Source organism: Carcharodon carcharias, chromosome 15 (genome assembly GCF_017639515.1).
Source record: "Carcharodon carcharias isolate sCarCar2 chromosome 15, sCarCar2.pri, whole genome shotgun sequence".
Taxonomy (NCBI): Eukaryota; Metazoa; Chordata; class Chondrichthyes; order Lamniformes; family Lamnidae; genus Carcharodon; species Carcharodon carcharias.
The window spans coordinates 53,820,789-53,834,712 of NC_054481.1; positions in this window are offsets into that span (position 1 = coordinate 53,820,789).

A 13,924-nucleotide genomic window follows, 5' to 3' on the forward strand; every position below is an offset into this window, starting at 1 on the left:
ACTCTGTTTCTGATTCTCACTGTGTCCTGAGCCTCACTCTGTACCTGAGCCTCATTGTGTACCTGAGCCTCACTCTTTATCTGAACCTCATGCTATATCTGTCTCTCATTCTGTACTGATCCTCAGTCTGTATCTGAGCCTCACTCTGCACCTGAGTCGCCTTCTCTACCTGAGCCTCACTCTGTATATCAGTCACACTCTGTCCCTCAGCCTCACTCTGTACATGAGTCATACTCTGTACCTGTGCCTCAATGGGTGCCTGAGCCTCATCCTGTATCTGAGCCTCACTCTGTACATGAGTCTCAATCTGTACCTGAGCCTCACCCTGTATCTGAGACTCACTCTGTATCTGAATCTCATTCTGTACCTGAGCCTCACTCTGTACCTGAGCCTCACTCTGCACCCGAGTCTCACTCTGTACCCGAGCCTCACTCTGTGTCGGAGACACGCTGTGTATCTGAGTCTCACTCTGTACCTGAGTCTCTCTGTGTATCTCATTCTTACTGTGTCCTGAGCCTCACTCTGGACCTGAGCCTCATTGTGTACCTGAGACTGACTCTTTATCTGAATCTCATGCTAAATCTGTCTCTCATTCTGTATTGAACCTCAGTCTGTATCTGAGCCTCACTCTGTATCTGAGTCTTACTCTGTACCTGAGTCTCATTCTGTACCTGAACCTCACTCTGCACCTGAGCTTCACTCTGTATCTGAGCCTTACTCTGTACCTGAGACTCATTCTGTACCTCAATCTCACTCTGCCCCTGAGCCGCACTCTGTATCTGAGCCTCACTCTGTATCAGAGCCTCACTCTGTATCTGACTCTCATTCTGTATCTGAACCTCACTCTGTATCTGAGCCTCACTCTGTATCTGAGTCTTAATCTGTACCTGAGTCTCAGTGTACCTGAGCCTCACTCTGTATCTCAGTCACACTCTGTACCTGAGCCTCAATCTGTACATGAGTCATAATCTGTACCTGTGCCTCAATCTGTGCCTGAGCCTCATCCTTTATCTGAGCCACACTCTGTATCTGAGCCTCTATCTGTATCAGATCCTCACTCTGTATCCGTCTCTCATTCTGTGCATGAGTCTCATTTTGTACCTGAGGCTCACTCTCTATCTCAGTCACACTCTGCCCCTGAGCCTCACTCTGTACATGAGTCATACTCTGTACCTGTGCCTCAATGGGTACCTGAGCCCCATCTTGTATCTGAGACTCACTCTTTATCTGAGTCTCATTCTGTACCTAAGCCTCACTCTGTACCTGAGTCTCACTCTGTACCTGAGCCTCACTCTGTATCTGAGCCTCACTCTGTATCTAATTCTCATTCTGTACCTGAGCCTCACTCTGTACCTGAGCCTCACTCTGTACCCTAGTCTCACTCTTTACCCGAGCATCACTCTGTACCTGAGTCTCACTCTGTACCTGACTCTCACTCTGTACCAGAGCCTCACTCTGTGTCGGAGACTCCCTTTGTATCTGAGTCTCACTCTGTACCTGATCCTCACTCTGTATCTGATTCTCACTGTGTCCTGAGCCTCACTCTGGACCTGAGCCTCATTGTGTACCTGAGCCTCACTCTTTAACTGAATCTCATGCTGTATCTCTCTCTCATTCTGTACCTGAGCCTCACTCTGCAGCTGAACCTCACTCTTTATCTGAGCCTTACTCTGTACCTGAGAATCACTCTGTACCTGAGCCTCACTCTGTACCTGAACCTCACTCTGTACCTGAGCCAAACTCTGTATGTAAGCCTCACACTGAATCAGAGCCACACTCTGTATCTGACTTTCATTCTGTATCTGAACCTCACTCTGTATCTGAGCCTCATTCTGTATCTGAGTCTTAATCTATAAATGAGTCTCATTGTGTACCTGAGCCTCATTCTGTATCTCAGTCACACTCTTTACCTGAGCGTCACTCTGTACATGAGTCATACTCTGTACCTGTGCCTCAATCTGTACCTGATCCTCATCCTGTATCTGAGCCTCACTCTCTATCTGAGTCTCACTCTGTACCTGAGCCTCACTCTGTATCTGAGCCAAACCCTGAACATGAGCCTCACTCGGTACCTGAATCTCACTCTGCAACTGAGCCACACTCTGTTTCGCAGCTTCAACTGTATCAATGCCTCATTCTGTATCTGACTCTCATTTTGTACCTGAGACTCACTCTGTATCTGAGCCTCTCTCTGTATCTGAGTCTTACTCAGTACTTGAGCCTCACTCTGTACCTGAGTCTCACTCTTTACCAGAGCCTCATTTTGTATCTGAGCATCATTCAGTATCTGAGTCTCTCTCTGTACCTGAGCCTCACTGTGTACATGAGTCATACTCTGAACCTCTGCCTCAATCTGTACCTGAGCCTCCCTCTGGAAGTGAACTTGACTCTTTTCCTGAGACTCACTGGGTATCTCAGACTCACTCTGTATCTGAGCCTCACTCTGGAACTGAACTTCACTCAGAACCTGAGCCTCACACTGTATCCCAGCCTTGCTCTGTATCTGGGTCTCATTCTGTAGCTGGGCCTCACTCTGTATCTGAGCCTCACTCTGTAACTGAAAGTCATCGTGTACCTGAGCCTCACTCTGTATCAGAGCCTCACTCTGTATCAGAGTCTCACTCTGTAACTGAGCGTCATCGTGTACCTGAGCCTCACTCTGTATCAGAGCCTCACTCTGTATCTGAATCTCATTCTGTACCTGAGCCTCACTCAGGACTTGAGCCTCACTCTGTACCTGAGCCTTACTCTGTATCTGATCCTTACTCTGTACCTGAGCCTAACTCTGTACCTGATTCTCAGTCTGCACCTGAACCACACTCTGTACCTGAGCCTCACTCTCTATCTGAGTCTTACTCTGTACCTGAGTCTCAATTTGTACCTGAATCTCAGTCTGCACCTGAGCCACACTCTGTAACTGAGCCTCAATGTGTATTAGTTCCTCACTCTGTATCTGACTCTCATTCTGTGCATGAGTCTCATGGTGTACCTGAGCCTCACTCTGTATCTCAGTCACACTCTGTACCTGAGCCTCACTCTGTGCCTGAGCCTCATCCCGTATCTGAGCCTCACTATGTATCTGAGTCTCATTCGGTACCGGAGTCTCATTCTCTACCTGAGCCTTACTCTGTACCTAAGTCTCACTATGTAACTGAGTCTCACACTGTACCCGACCCTCACTCTGTACCTGAGTCTCACTCTGTACGTGAGCCTCACTCTGTATTTGATTCTCACTGTGCTCCTGAGCCTCATTGTGTACTTGAGCCTCACTCTTTATCTGAATCTCAAGCTGTATCTGTCTCTCATTCTGTACTGAGCCTCAGTCTGTATCTGAGCCTCACTCTGTATCTGAGCATCGCTCTGTATCAGAGAGTCACTCTGAACCTGAGAATCACTCTGTATCTGAGCCTCATTCAGTACCAGAGTCTCACTCTGAAACATAGGCTCACTTTGTATCTGAGCCTCACTTTGTATCGGACAAACACTCTGTACCTGCGCCTCGCTTTGTACATGAGTCTCACTCTGTACCTGAGCCTAACTGCCTACCTGAGCCTCACTCTGTACCTGAGCCTCATCGTGTACCTGAGCCTCACTCTGTACCTGAGCCTCATCGTGTACCTGAGCCTCACTCTGTACCTGAGCATCACTCTGTATCTGAGCCTTAATCTGTACCTGAATCTCACTCTGCACTTGAGCAACACTCTGTATCTGAGCCTCACTTTGTATCTGTCTCTCATTCTGTACTTAGGCTCACTCTGTATGTGAGCCTCACTCTGTATCAGATCCTCACTCTCTATCTGTCTCTCATTCTGTACTGAGCCTCACACTGTATCTGAGTCTTACTCTGTACCTGAATCTCATTCTGTACCTGAGCCTCAATCTGTATCTGAGCCTCACCTGTATCTGAGTCTTACTCTGTACCTGAGCCTCATTCTGTACCTGAGCCTCACTCTGCACCTGAGCCTCAAACAGTCTCTGAGCCTTACTCTGTACCTGAGCCTAACTCTGTTCCTGAATCTCAGTCTGCACCTGAGCCACAGTCTGTAACTGAGCCTCTATCTGTATTAGATCCTCACTCTGTATCTGACTCTAATTCTGTGCATAAGTCTTATTGTGTACCTGAGCCTCACTCTGTACATGAGTCATACTCTGTACCTGTGCCTCAATCTGTACCTGAATCTCAGTCTGCACTTGAGACACACTCTGCAACTGAGCCACACTCTGTATCTGAGCCTCACTCTGTATCTGAGTCTCATTCTGTACCTGAGTCTCATTCTGTACCTGAGCCTTAACCTGTACCTGAGTCTCACTTTGTAACTGAGTCTCACTCTGTACCCGAGCCTCACTCTGTACCTGAGTCTCACTCTGTACGTGAGCCTCACTCTGTATCTGATTCTCACTGTGTCCTGAGCCTCACTCTGTACCTGAGCCTCATTGTGTACCTGAGCCTCACTCTTTATCTGAATCTCTTGCTGTATCTGTCTCTCATTCTGTACTGAGCTTCACTCTGTATCTGAGCCTCACTCTGTATCTGAGCCTTACTCTGTACCTGAGAATCACTCTGTGTCTGACTCTCATTCTTTACCTGAACCTCACTCTGTATCTGAGCCTCACTCTGTATCTGAGTCTTTATCTGTACCTGAGTCTCATTCTGTTTCTGAGACTTACTCTACACCTGAGCCTCACTCTGTATCTGAGCCTAACTCTGTACCTGAGCCTCACTCTGTACCTGAATCTCAGTCTGCACCTGAGCCACACTCTGTAACTGAGCCTCTATCTGGATCAGATCCTCACTCTGTATCCGTCTCTCATTCTGTACATGAGTCTCATTTTGTACCTGAGCCTCACTCTGTATCTCAGTCAAACTCTGTACCTGAGCCTCACTCTGTACATGTGTCATACTCTGTACCTGTACATCAATGGGTACCTGAGCCTCATCCTGTATCTGAGCCTCACTCTTTATCTGAGTCTCATTCTGTACCTAGGCCTCACTCTGCATCTGAGCCTCACTCTGTATCTGAATCTCATTCTGTACCTGAGCCTCACTCTGTATCTGAGCCTCACTCTGTACCCGAGCCTCACTCTGTGTCGGAGACTCCCTGTGTATCTGAGTCTCACTCTGTACCTGAGCCTCACTCTGTACCTGATTCTCACTGTGTCCTGAGTGTCACTCTGGACCTGAGTCTCATTGTGTTCCTGAGCCTCACTCTTGAACTGAATCTCATGCTGTATCTGTCTCTCATTCTGTATTGATCCTCAGTCTGTACCTGAGCCTCACTCTGTATCTGAGCCTCACTCTGTATCTGAACCTCACTCTGTACCTGAGCCTCACTCTGGAATTGAGGTTCACTCTGTTCCTGAGCCTCACTCCGTTTCTCAGACTCACTCTGTACCCGAGCCTCACTCTGTACCTGAATCTCACCCTGTAACTGAACCTCACTCTGTATCTAAGTATCATTCTATACCTGAGCCATACTCTGTATCTGACAATCACTCCGTACCTGATCCCCACTCTGTACCTGAGCCTCACTCTGTACCTGAGTCTTACTCTGTACCTGAGTCTCATTCTGTTTCAGAGCCTTACTCTGTACCTGAGCCTCAGTCTGTACCTGAGTCTCACTCTGTACCAGAGCCTCACTCTGTGTCAGAGCCTCACTGTGTATCTGAGTCTCACTCTGTACCTTAGCCTCATTGTGTACCTGAGCCTAACTCTTTATCTGAATCTCATGCTGTATCTGTCTCTTATTCTGCTCTGAGCCTCAGTCTGTATCTGAGCCTCACTCTGCATCTGAGTCTTACTCTGTACCTGAGTCTCATTCTGTTTCTGAGCCTTACTCTACACCTGAGCCTCACTCTGTATCTGATCCTAACTCTGTACCTGAGCATCACTCTGTACCTGAATCTCAGTCTGCACCTGAGCCACACTCTGTAACTGAACCTCTATCTGTATCAGATCCTCACTCTGTATCCGTCTCTCATTCTGTACATGAGTCTCATTTTGTACCTGAGCCTCACTCTGTATCTCAGTCACACTCTGTTCCTGAGCCTCACTCTGTACATGAGTTATACTCTGTACCTGTACATCAATGGGTACCTGAGCCTCATCCTGTATCTGAGCCTCACTCTTTATCTGAGTCTCATTCTGTACCTGGCCTCACTTTGTATCTGAGCCTCACTCTGTATCTGAATCTCATTCTGTACCTGAGCCTCACTCTTTACCTGAGCCTCACTCTGTACCCGAGCCTGACTCTGTGTCGGAGACTCCCTGTGTATCTGAGTCTCACTCTGTACCTGAGCCTCACTCTGTATCTGATTCTCACTGTGTCCTGAGTGTCATTCTGGACCTGAGTCTCATTGTGTTCCTGAGCCTCACTCTTGAACTGAATCTCATGCTGTATCTGTCTCTCATTCTGTACTGATCCTCAGTCTCTATCTGAGCCTCACTCTGTATCTGAGTCTCACTCTGTACCTGAGCCACACTCTGTATCTGAGCCTCACTCTGTATCTGAATCTCATTCAGTACCTGAGTCTCACTCTGTACCTGAGCCTCACTCTGTACCCGAGCCTCACTCTGTGTCGGAGACTCCCTGTGTATCTGAGTCTCACTCTGTACCTGAGCCTCACTCTGTATCTGATTCTCACTGTGTCCTGAGTGTCACTCTGGACCTGAGTCTCATTGTGTTCCTGAGCCTCACTATTGAACTGAATCTCATGCTGTATCTGTCTCTCATTCTGTACTGATCCTCAGTCTGGATCTGAGCCTTACTCTGTATCTGAGTCTTACTCTGTACCTGAGTCTCATTCTGTAACTGAGCCTCACTCTGTATCTGAGCCTTACTCTGTACCTGAGAATCACTCTGTACCTGAATCTCGCTCTGCACCTGAGCCACACTCTGTATCGGAGCCTCACACTATATTAGAGCCTCACTCTGTATCAGAATCTCATTCTGTATCTGAACCTCACTCTGTACCTGAGCCTCACTCTGGAATTGAGGTTCACTCTGTTCCTGAGCCTCACTCCGTATCTCAGACTCACTCTGTACCCGAGCCTCACTCTGTACCTGAATCTCACCCTGTAACTGAACCTCACTCTGTATCTAAGTATTATTCTATACCTGAGCCATACTCTGTATCTGACAATCACTCCGTACCTGATCCCCACTCTGTACCTGAGCCTCACTCTGTACCTGAGTCTTACTCTGTACCTGAGTCTCATTCTGTTTCAGAGCCTTACTCTGTACCTGAGCCTCAGTCTGTACCTGAGTCTCACTCTGTACCAGAGCCTCACTCTGTGTCAGAGCCTCACTGTGTATCTGAGTCTCACTCTGTACCTTAGCCTCATTGTGTACCTGAGCCTAACTCTTTATCTGAATCTCATGCTGTATCTGTCTCTTATTCTGCTCTGAGCCTCAGTCTGTATCTGAGCCTCACTCTGCATCTGAGTCTTACTCTGTACCTGAGTCTCATTCTGTTTCTGAGCCTTACTCTACACCTGAGCCTCACTCTGTATCTGATCCTAACTCTGTACCTGAGCATCACTCTGTACCTGATTCTCAGTCTGCACCTGAACCACACTCTGTACCTGAGCCTCACTCTCTATCTGAGTCTTACTCTGTACCTGAGTCTCAATTTGTACCTGAATCTCAGTCTGCACCTGAGCCACACTCTGTAACTGAGCCTCAATGTGTATTAGTTCCTCACTCTGTATCTGACTCTCATTCTGTGCATGAGTCTCATGGTGTACCTGAGCCTCACTCTGTATCTCAGTCACACTCTGTACCTGAGCCTCACTCTGTGCCTGAGCCTCATCCCGTATCTGAGCCTCACTATGTATCTGAGTCTCATTCGGTACCGGAGTCTCATTCTCTACCTGAGCCTTACTCTGTACCTAAGTCTCACTATGTAACTGAGTCTCACACTGTACCCGACCCTCACTCTGTACCTGAGTCTCACTCTGTACGTGAGCCTCACTCTGTATTTGATTCTCACTGTGCTCCTGAGCCTCATTGTGTACTTGAGCCTCACTCTTTATCTGAATCTCAAGCTGTATCTGTCTCTCATTCTGTACTGAGCCTCAGTCTGTATCTGAGCCTCACTCTGTATCTGAGCATCGCTCTGTATCAGAGAGTCACTCTGAACCTGAGACTCACTCTGTATCTGAGCCTCATTCAGTACCAGAGTCTCACTCTGAAACATAGGCTCACTTTGTATCTGAGCCTCACTTTGTATCGGACAAACACTCTGTACCTGCGCCTCGCTTTGTACATGAGTCTCACTCTGTACCTGAGCCTAACTGCCTACCTGAGCCTCACTCTGTACCTGAGCCTCATCGTGTACCTGAGCCTCACTCTGTACCTGAGCCTCATCGTGTACCTGAGCCTCACTCTGTACCTGAGCATCACTCTGTATCTGAGCCTTAATCTGTACCTGAATCTCACTCTGCACTTGAGCAACACTCTGTATCTGAGCCTCACTTTGTATCTGTCTCTCATTCTGTACTTAGGCTCACTCTGTATGTGAGCCTCACTCTGTATCAGATCCTCACTCTCTATCTGTCTCTCATTCTGTACTGAGCCTCACACTGTATCTGAGTCTTACTCTGTACCTGAATCTCATTCTGTACCTGAGCCTCAATCTGTATCTGAGCCTCACCTGTATCTGAGTCTTACTCTGTACCTGAGCCTCATTCTGTACCTGAGCCTCACTCTGCACCTGAGCCTCAAACAGTCTCTGAGCCTTACTCTGTACCTGAGCCTAACTCTGTTCCTGAATCTCAGTCTGCACCTGAGCCACAGTCTGTAACTGAGCCTCTATCTGTATTAGATCCTCACTCTGTATCTGACTCTAATTCTGTGCATAAGTCTTATTGTGTACCTGAGCCTCACTCTGTACATGAGTCATACTCTGTACCTGTGCCTCAATCTGTACCTGAATCTCAGTCTGCACTTGAGACACACTCTGCAACTGAGCCACACTCTGTATCTGAGCCTCACTCTGTATCTGAGTCTCATTCTGTACCTGAGTCTCATTCTGTACCTGAGCCTTAACCTGTACCTGAGTCTCACTTTGTAACTGAGTCTCACTCTGTACCCGAGCCTCACTCTGTACCTGAGTCTCACTCTGTACGTGAGCCTCACTCTGTATCTGATTCTCACTGTGTCCTGAGCCTCACTCTGTACCTGAGCCTCATTGTGTACCTGAGCCTCACTCTTTATCTGAATCTCTTGCTGTATCTGTCTCTCATTCTGTACTGAGCTTCACTCTGTATCTGAGCCTCACTCTGTATCTGAGCCTTACTCTGTACCTGAGAATCACTCTGTGTCTGACTCTCATTCTTTACCTGAACCTCACTCTGTATCTGAGCCTCACTCTGTATCTGAGTCTTTATCTGTACCTGAGTCTCATTCTGTTTCTGAGACTTACTCTACACCTGAGCCTCACTCTGTATCTGAGCCTAACTCTGTACCTGAGCCTCACTCTGTACCTGAATCTCAGTCTGCACCTGAGCCACACTCTGTAACTGAGCCTCTATCTGGATCAGATCCTCACTCTGTATCCGTCTCTCATTCTGTACATGAGTCTCATTTTGTACCTGAGCCTCACTCTGTATCTCAGTCAAACTCTGTACCTGAGCCTCACTCTGTACATGTGTCATACTCTGTACCTGTACATCAATGGGTACCTGAGCCTCATCCTGTATCTGAGCCTCACTCTTTATCTGAGTCTCATTCTGTACCTAGGCCTCACTCTGCATCTGAGCCTCACTCTGTATCTGAATCTCATTCTGTACCTGAGCCTCACTCTGTATCTGAGCCTCACTCTGTACCCGAGCCTCACTCTGTGTCGGAGACTCCCTGTGTATCTGAGTCTCACTCTGTACCTGAGCCTCACTCTGTACCTGATTCTCACTGTGTCCTGAGTGTCACTCTGGACCTGAGTCTCATTGTGTTCCTGAGCCTCACTCTTGAACTGAATCTCATGCTGTATCTGTCTCTCATTCTGTATTGATCCTCAGTCTGTACCTGAGCCTCACTCTGTATCTGAGCCTCACTCTGTATCTGAACCTCACTCTGTACCTGAGCCTCACTCTGGAATTGAGGTTCACTCTGTTCCTGAGCCTCACTCCGTTTCTCAGACTCACTCTGTACCCGAGCCTCACTCTGTACCTGAATCTCACCCTGTAACTGAACCTCACTCTGTATCTAAGTATCATTCTATACCTGAGCCATACTCTGTATCTGACAATCACTCCGTACCTGATCCCCACTCTGTACCTGAGCCTCACTCTGTACCTGAGTCTTACTCTGTACCTGAGTCTCATTCTGTTTCAGAGCCTTACTCTGTACCTGAGCCTCAGTCTGTACCTGAGTCTCACTCTGTACCAGAGCCTCACTCTGTGTCAGAGCCTCACTGTGTATCTGAGTCTCACTCTGTACCTTAGCCTCATTGTGTACCTGAGCCTAACTCTTTATCTGAATCTCATGCTGTATCTGTCTCTTATTCTGCTCTGAGCCTCAGTCTGTATCTGAGCCTCACTCTGCATCTGAGTCTTACTCTGTACCTGAGTCTCATTCTGTTTCTGAGCCTTACTCTACACCTGAGCCTCACTCTGTATCTGATCCTAACTCTGTACCTGAGCATCACTCTGTACCTGAATCTCAGTCTGCACCTGAGCCACACTCTGTAACTGAACCTCTATCTGTATCAGATCCTCACTCTGTATCCGTCTCTCATTCTGTACATGAGTCTCATTTTGTACCTGAGCCTCACTCTGTATCTCAGTCACACTCTGTTCCTGAGCCTCACTCTGTACATGAGTTATACTCTGTACCTGTACATCAATGGGTACCTGAGCCTCATCCTGTATCTGAGCCTCACTCTTTATCTGAGTCTCATTCTGTACCTGGCCTCACTTTGTATCTGAGCCTCACTCTGTATCTGAATCTCATTCTGTACCTGAGCCTCACTCTGTACCTGAGCCTCACTCTGTACCCGAGCCTGACTCTGTGTCGGAGACTCCCTGTGTATCTGAGTCTCACTCTGTACCTGAGCCTCACTCTGTATCTGATTCTCACTGTGTCCTGAGTGTCATTCTGGACCTGAGTCTCATTGTGTTCCTGAGCCTCACTCTTGAACTGAATCTCATGCTGTATCTGTCTCTCATTCTGTACTGATCCTCAGTCTCTATCTGAGCCTCACTCTGTATCTGAGTCTCACTCTGTACCTGAGCCACACTCTGTATCTGAGCCTCACTCTGTATCTGAATCTCATTCAGTACCTGAGTCTCACTCTGTACCTGAGCCTCACTCTGTACCCGAGCCTCACTCTGTGTCGGAGACTCCCTGTGTATCTGAGTCTCACTCTGTACCTGAGCCTCACTCTGTATCTGATTCTCACTGTGTCCTGAGTGTCACTCTGGACCTGAGTCTCATTGTGTTCCTGAGCCTCACTATTGAACTGAATCTCATGCTGTATCTGTCTCTCATTCTGTACTGATCCTCAGTCTGGATCTGAGCCTTACTCTGTATCTGAGTCTTACTCTGTACCTGAGTCTCATTCTGTAACTGAGCCTCACTCTGTATCTGAGCCTTACTCTGTACCTGAGAATCACTCTGTACCTGAATCTCGCTCTGCACCTGAGCCACACTCTGTATCGGAGCCTCACACTATATTAGAGCCTCACTCTGTATCAGAATCTCATTCTGTATCTGAACCTCACTCTGTACCTGAGCCTCACTCTGGAATTGAGGTTCACTCTGTTCCTGAGCCTCACTCCGTATCTCAGACTCACTCTGTACCCGAGCCTCACTCTGTACCTGAATCTCACCCTGTAACTGAACCTCACTCTGTATCTAAGTATTATTCTATACCTGAGCCATACTCTGTATCTGACAATCACTCCGTACCTGATCCCCACTCTGTACCTGAGCCTCACTCTGTACCTGAGTCTTACTCTGTACCTGAGTCTCATTCTGTTTCAGAGCCTTACTCTGTACCTGAGCCTCAGTCTGTACCTGAGTCTCACTCTGTACCAGAGCCTCACTCTGTGTCGGAGCCTCACTGTGTATCTGAGTCTCACTCTGTACCTTAGCCTCATTGTGTACCTGAGCCTAAATCTTTATCTGAATCTCATGCTGTATCTGTCTCTTATTCTGTTCTGAGCCTCAGTCTGTATCTGAGCCTCACTCTGCATCTGAGTCTTACTCTGTACCTGAGTCTCATTCTGTTTCTGAGCCTTACTCTACTTCTGAGACTCACTCTGTACATGAGTCTTACTCCGCACCTGAGCCATACTCTGTAACTGGGCCTCTATCTGTATCAGATCCTCACTCTGTATCTGTCTCTCATTCTGTACATGAGTCTCATTTTGTACCTGAGCCTCACTCTGTATCTCAGTCACACTCTGTACCTGAGCCTCACTCTGTACATGAGTCATACTCTGTACCTGTGCCTCAAAGGGTACCTGAGCCTCATCCTGTATCTGAGCCTCACTCTGTATCTGAGTCTCATTCTGTACCTGAGCCTCACTCTGTACACGAGTCACAGTTTGTAGGTGAGCCTCACTTTGTACCTAAGCCTCACTCTGTACCTGAGTATCACTCTGTACCTGAGCCTCACTCTGTATCTGAGCCTCACTCTCTATCTTAGTCTCACTCTGTACCCGAGCCTCACTCTGTACCTGAGTCTCACTCTGTATCTGATTCTCACTGTGACCTGAGCCTCACATGTACCTGAGCCTCATTGAGTACCAGAGCATCACTCTTTATCTGAATCTCATGCTGTATCTGTCTCTCATTCTGTACTGAGCCTCAGTCTGTATCTGAGGCTCACTCTGTATCTGTTTCCTACTCTGTACCTGACTCTCATTCTGTACCTGAGCCTCACTCTGTACGTGAACCTCACTCTGTAGCTGAGCCTCACTCTGTACCTGAATCTCAGTCTGCACCTGAGCCACACTCTGTATCTGAGCCTCACTCTGTATCAGAGCCTCACTCTGTATCTGTCTCTCATTCTGTACTGAGCCTCACTCTGTATCTGAGTCTTACTCTGTACCTGAGTCTCATTCTGCACCTGAGCCTCACTCTGTATCTAAGCCTTACTCTGTACCTGAGAATCACACTGTACCTGAATCTTGCTCTGCACCTGAGCCACACTCTTTATCTGAGCCTCACACTTTATCAGAGCCTCACACTGTATCTTAGTCTCACTCTGTATCTGACTCTCATTCTGCATCTGAACCTCACTCTGTACCTGAGCCTCACTTTGGAATTGAGGTTCACTCTGTTCCTGAGCCTCACTCCGTACCACAGACTCACTCTATACCCGAGCCTCACTCTGTACTTGAGCAACACTCTGTACCTGAGTATCATTCTGTATCTGAGCCTTACTCTGTACCAGAGCCTCACTCGGTACCTGAATCTCACTCTTTAACTGAGCCACACTCTGTTTCTCAGCATCAACTGTATCATTGCTTCGTTCTGTATCTGACTCTAATTTTGTACCTGAGCCTCACTCTGTATCTGAGCCTTACTCTGTACCTGAGAATCACCCTGTATCTGACTCTCATTCTGTACGTGAACCTCACTCTGTATCTGAGCCTCACTCTGTACCTGAGCATCACTCTGTATCTGAGCCTGAATCTGTACCTGAGCCATACTCGGTATCTGAGCCTCATTCTGCAGCTGAATCTCACTCTGCACCTGAGCCACACTCTGTATCTGAGCCTCACTCTGTATCATTTCCTCACTCTGTATCTCTGTCTCATTCTGTACTGAACCTCACTCTGTATTAGAGTCTTACTCTGTACCCGCGTCTCATTCTGTACTTGAGCCTCACTCTGCACCTGTGCCTCTCTCTGTATCTGAGCCTCACTCTGTATCTGAGTCTTCCTCAGTACTTGAGCCTAACTCTGTACCTGAGTCTC